Genomic DNA, 6,407 nt, shown 5'->3' with positions numbered 1-6,407 from the left:
CAATGATTTCTTTATGGTATTCAGGGTTCTCTGTCAGCATTGATTTTTAAGCCTCAGGTAATACTTGAAAGCTTGCCCTAGGGAGAGCTTTCTAATACAGCATGGATTTGGGGTTGTAGAGACTGGATTTGGACTTAAAATGTTCAAAAAAGTCTTTGAGTTGAGTGAATGGAGCAGAAGTTGTTGGATTTCGGGGTTAATTTATGGGCAGCAACTTCTGCTGAGAGACCATGGGAGGGCATTGCCCCCAGTGGGAGAGGTTTGCTGTAGGACAAATCAATCCTGGAATCCTCGTGTGTCCCAAAGGGAGCTGGGGACAGCAAAGCCCATGGGCCTCTGGGGCTGTCCTTGCCTGCAGCGGCCTGAGGCAGCCCAAAGCTTTGGGAAAGGATTATTGCTGCTCTTTGCATTGCTGACCAGCTCCAGCACTGACTGGGGCTTCTTTTGAAAATCCTGTTGGATCTACTGTGGACTCCCACAAAGTGAACTTTTTTTTTTTAATACAAAAATTGTGTTCTGGAGATTTCCAAGGCTGGGGCACCTCTGCAGCACCAAGTATTGTTCTTAAACATTTCAGCAGGAAATACTCATAGCTGGAAGAGTAAATTGGAATTGTGTTCCAGTTGGTGCCTGGCCTGGGGGATGCAGGAAATGGGCTAAAATAATCTGCTTCAGCCTGTGGGTTGTTTTGTGTGTGTGCTGTACTTTGCTCAAGCAGTTCACTGAGAAGCTGCATCATGGCTATCCTGGGTCTGGTACAAAAGAATCAAGCTTTTATTTTTAGTTTCTTTGTTAATTGTATGTGAGGGAAAAATAACCAACCTTGATAGGGTCTTGGTTCTGTGAGTTTTCTGTTGCAATAGTTAAGTGGCAACACAAAAAAAAATCTATTTATTTAAAAATAAATAGATTTTTTTGCTAGAATGGATGCCTTCTATTGATTGCAACTGTACAGAACACCCTTCTGCACTCCTTTGACATTTTTCATGCATACAGTGCACTTCTAGGAAGAGTTCAAAGGTTATTTGCATCTCTGTCTGTCCCAGGTTGTGTTTTTCAGTGAGACAAGAGTTATAGATTGCTGCTGGCATCCCTCCATTACCAATGGGAGGCCCATGTTGTGTAACTTGTAAACTCTTGTTAATCAAATTTTCGTCCTCATTCACCTCAAGGACTTCTTGAAGTAGTTCTATAATCCTGTGGGAAGCAAAATACGGGGTGTGAAAAGAGAAGAGGGAGAAAGCAGAGCCGTGTGGGCCTGCAGCACGATGGATGTGCTGGGGTGACACAGAGGGGACAGCGAGCCCAACACAGCCTGGCCTGCCCTGGGGGGAGGTCACAGGGCTCAGCACGTCCATGAGCAAGCAGGAGGATGAGGATTCCTTGGATAGGTGAGAAAACTCCTGTGCAAGCTCGCTGCCATGCCGGGAAACCCGGGCTGTGGAGCTGCTCCGGACACGGGGCAGAGCACGAGGGGAAACTCGAGACGCTGCGGGAGAGGGGTGATGGAGAGCGGCATTCCCGGGGGATGGAGAGCGGCATTCCCGGGGGATGGAGAGCGGCATTCCCGGGGGATGGAGAGCGGCATCCCAGGGTGATGGAGAGCGGCATTCCCGGGGATGGAGAGCGGCATTCCAGGGTGATGGAACGGGGCATTCCGGGGGATGGAGAGCGGCATCCCAGGGGATGGAGAGCGGCATCCCAGGGTGATGGAGCGGGCATTCCCCGGGGATGGATGTGTCCCGCTGCTGCCGGAGCTCAGGGCTCTGTTGGGTACAATATTTCGTGTGCCAAGGGCAGGAAGGGCCGGGGACAGGGACAGGGACAGGGACAGGGACAGGGACAGGGACAGGGACAGGGACAGGGACAGGGAGGGGACGCGCGGCCGGCAGAGGCCGCCTCGGGAACGTGGGATGTGTTGGGACACCACAGGAGCTGCCACGGCAGCGCTGTCACAGATCCCTGTCCCATTACACAGATCCCTGTCCCCTGTTTCTTTCACATTACAGAAACCAGGGACTCCTTTATAATTTTAAATCGAGCCCCTCTGAAGTTCCCAGCTTTGCAAACTTTCCTCTCAAACTTCCCCCCTGATTTCGGTGGGAGCTGAGCCGTTCCTGTGTTAATTCCTGGCTCCAGGAGATGGAGCTTTAGAACAGACAAACATCACACTGAGGGAAAACGGGCATGGAGATGCTCCAGGAGCGGCAGCCTGAGAGATGGGAGGCGCAAAAGTTTTTTGCTTTTCCCCTGTCCTGATTTGGAAAGATGTTAAGGAGATGCTTTGTTCTCCATCGCTGAATGACTGTTCATGTGGGAGACAGACACTCCTGCCTGCACTTGGCGTCACTTATCTCCCTGGGAATCTCAGCAGGGAGTGACAGTCCCTGCCACAGGGGCCTCTCTCAGGCACTTTCCACAGCCAGGATCTTGCCTTTGGATGTTCTGCTGCTGGGGAGTCCCCATAAATCAGCCCCTGGTCCGTGATGGCTGCACTCCTCGATTTATTCCAGGAGTGATTCATGTAAATCCCCAATAATTTGGGGAGCAGGAGGTTGGCACATGTTTTCCTTGACAAGGTGACTGGGTTAGAGGGTGATGCCCACACTTGCTTTTTTCTTTGTTTTCCTGGGCCAAAGAGACAACTTCTGATGCTGTTGAGTTAGGGACAGAAAGAAGGTAGGATTAGAAGGTAAAAGTGTTTAATGAAAGTATTGGGTCTTTTTATAATGTGACTCGCTAAGGTGATACTTGATTAGTCAAGTAGAAACATCTCACACTATTAGTAAACTATGAGTAACACCCTCTAGAGAACTAGATCTGTAAACAACAGTTACAGAAAAAGAAATAATAATTGTTTAAATTCTTTAGTCCAAGTTTCTCACAGTTTCTATGAAGCTTCCCAGGATTTTCCTGGGAGAACTCTCTCTCTCTCTGATTAGAAGATATGTAATTACTGCAAACTTTGACTCCTCTTGAACAAAGGATAAACTTAAGTCCTGTGGAAAAACATAATTCTATTCTTATTAGGCTCTTCTCTCTCTGTAATTGTGTAATTTAGAACAAAACTCGCTTTAAACAGCAAAAGAAATGCCTTGCACTCCTGGTGCTACTGGACTCAGAACAGATCTGTGTATCTCAGAGTCTCACCAGCTTCTTTCTGTTCTTGGTCTTTTGATTATTTATTCCTTTCTGCATTCTCTTTGACTTGTGGAGGAGCTGTGAGCCCTGCACCAAAGGCCTTCTCCTCAGATCTCCCTCTGTCTGCTGCAACACCCCACAGGAAATACAGCTCTTGTCTGTGAGATCCTAAAGGGGGCTGCTCTCCAAGCCCAGGGGTTTGGCTCTATCAGGGCATTACTGCAGAGCTCTCTGGGTCTCTTGCAGAACTCTCACCAGGTTTTCCTCAGTCAGGGAGAGTGCCTGAGGCACAGAGAGCTGTCTTGTGTATCTGGGTGTGATACATGACTAAGGAGAGGTGGGACCTTTCGGAGCTAACTTACTCTAAATAACCAGCTTCTAAACACAAACATTTTCTTCCCAATCATTTAAAGTGTTTACAGTGGGAATTTCACCTTTATGTGGTTTTAAATTCTTACAGCATTTGTAAATAATAACAGGAACTTCCAGTTTGGGAACTTTATGGATCTGGCAGTGCAGGGCCCTGCCTGTGGCCATGGGGGAGGAATTTGCACTTGTGTGTGTCTGATGTTTCTCTGGAAAGATTCTCTGCAGATTCTCTGCAGCTCGACTCCAAGCACAGCTCAGCTGCACTTCTGCTGCAGGAATCTCTGCCTGGAGAGAATCTTGCACTGGGGCAGAGGTGTCAGCAAATTCCTCTCCCTCCCCCAGGCTGCTGTGCTTTGTGTGGCTCTGGAGGGGCTCTCCCCTTCCCCAGCCAGCCCTGGAGTTATTTAGGCCAGGCTGAGCTGAGGAGGGCAGGGCAGATGTTCAGAGCAGCTGGGGGAACTCTGGGGGTGATCCATGGGCCAGCTCAGAGGGGTCAGCCCTGGGATCTTTGATCAGGCAAAGCCACTTGCAGACAGGCTTGACAGGAATGCAGAATTTAGCCTGACAATGCAGAATTAAGCCTGACAATAAAAGTGGCTTTTAAAACTTTCTCTTCCTCACAAGTTTCTTTAACTGGAGTTCCAAATCTTGGCACATTACAAGGCTTGTGATTTCTTCCATAAGTCACAGAGAGGGAATGTTTTATATGACTGCATTTGAAAGAGAGGCATAATTTTATGTTGGAGGCTGATCCTTTGAAAGTATTTATGTGATGGGGAACTTGTCAGCTGTGGCTGCACAGCCTCCCTTTGACTGGCTGGTGGTTAAAAGCACCACCCCAGAGCCAGTGGCTGCACTCTGGCCAGGCTTGTGCACATCTGGTGTCTTTTAAGCTTGTGGGAAGACTGGACAGCTTTTTTATTTTTTTTTTAAATCACCATTGTTTAAGTTTTAGTTCAGACAATCTTTGTAGAAGTGTAACAAGAAAATTATAAAGCAGAAGAAAGGTAAAACAGAGAAAAGGAGAAACTGGGGGTGAGTGAGAAAAGGTAGAGGGAGAGGGAACATTCTGGGGCAGAGTGGGAATCCAGATCTTTTACTTGTGAGTACAGAGGGTTTTGCTTCCCAGAGCTCAAAGCACGAAATACTGTTTAACATTACCCTGTCCTTAGCCATCAGCTGGCTGTTCAGAGGATCTGAGTGTGTCTGTGTGGGGTTTGCTAATCTAAATCTACTGCAAATGGATGGAGGAGCTGGTTAACTTCTTGTGTGAAAGGTTATTCTCTAGCTGAAATTGCTTTAGGTGGCTCAGCTGTATTTTGTCAATAAAATGTGCCATCAATGGAGGAATTGGCAGTAAAGCTGCTCCTGTGAGCTTGTAAATGGGAAGCACGTTTGAAGGGCAGCAGCAGAGTGTCTGGGAGATGTAGTTGGCAATTGTATCATCACCAAGGCTGCCTTTTTGTTGGATTCAGGATTTCAGTGTGTTTAATTGCAATGGGCTGCTATGATTCACAGCCTGGACGTGACTCCTTCATCTCCTCTGGTGGCTGCAAAGGGAGCTGTGTGCTGTGCACGAGGGCAGGGAAGGGCAGGAGAGAGGGCACTGCCAAAGCATTCATGGGTGTGCTGGGAATGGACCCTGGCACATCTCTGTGGGGCACAGTGGGTGGGTGTGGGCTGGTCAGGGCACTTGGTGTTGGGTCCTTTTTCATTTGGGGCACATGAGATGGGAGGAAAGGTCTTGCCAGGCAGTGAACTCCTCACACACCACAGCCAGTTTGAGTGCTGGTTTCTATTTCCAGCATGACCACATGGGCCAGGTTGCTCCTTAGTGCAGCTCCTCCTCCTGAAAACACAATTAATTAGTCTTGATAATAATGCTGCAGGCTGCCTTGTGCTCTTTTTCCCTAATTTTAAGAGTGAGAAATGATGGTCTTGACAAAAAGACCGTGTCCTTCTTGGTTCTGAGGCAGATTTTGTGTGACCAAAGGTGAACTAATTTATCTTATTTGCCCACTTTCTGCTTGTTGTATTTCTTTGGGCTGTATTGAGGCACCTACAGGGTTTTGCTGCACACTGTGGTTAATGCAATGAGGCCTGAGCTTCTTTAGGGTTTCCAGGTGTTGTGGCAGAACAGGTGAGCTTGAACAGCATTTCAGCAGAACTTATTTGTAAAGGACTTTGCCCAGGAGTTATTAAAGAGCAGCAAGCTCTGGTGTGTGTGGAGGGAAAGAGCAAAATGTGGTGCCTGGAAGCTTCCAGCTGCTGTGATCAGCTCTACCAGGGTGTCTGCTGCAATCCATGAGGGCAGCAAGGGTACCCTGCCTGTACCTGGAGTCTGGCCCTGAAATCCCACTCTATAGCTAATTCCTAGCAGTGTTTAGGAAATGATGCCGTTGGCTACAGCAATACCAAATCTGCTGTAGCTGGGCTGGGTGAAACCCTGCCATGAGCCAGAGCAGCACTGTGTGTGTGTGTGTCTGGGACAGAGAAATTCAGGGTCACCCTCGGGCACCACTGCACAGGGTTCTGGGGCCCCCATCCCACAGGGTGGGTCTGCACAAACAAAAGGGATTTTTGGAGTTTTTACCATTTCAGGGCAAGCTGAGAAATGAGCTGAGCTGCCTCTCAGGGCACAGGGCTAAGATCCTGTTTTCCCTGGGAATACAGATGTGCCCAGGCTTTGTTGTGGCTGTGGTTCTGTGAATCACTTCTCCCTGCTGGAATACAGTGGTGGGAGAGGCTGGCTTTGATGGAAATGGAAATATTTCTCTGGGGGTGGAGAGGCTGCTCCACCTCTGGCTTTCTCTGCTCTTCCTGTCCTGAGCAGCAGCAGTTGGGTACCCTGGGGCAGGAGATTTGTGGGTTTAGCCTTTGTTCAGCCTTAGCTCTTT

The sequence above is a fragment of the Serinus canaria genome, chromosome 12 (assembly GCF_022539315.1).
Source record: "Serinus canaria isolate serCan28SL12 chromosome 12, serCan2020, whole genome shotgun sequence".
In the NCBI taxonomy this organism is placed as follows: Eukaryota; Metazoa; Chordata; class Aves; order Passeriformes; family Fringillidae; genus Serinus; species Serinus canaria.
Note: the sequence above shows the minus strand (reverse complement) of the source record.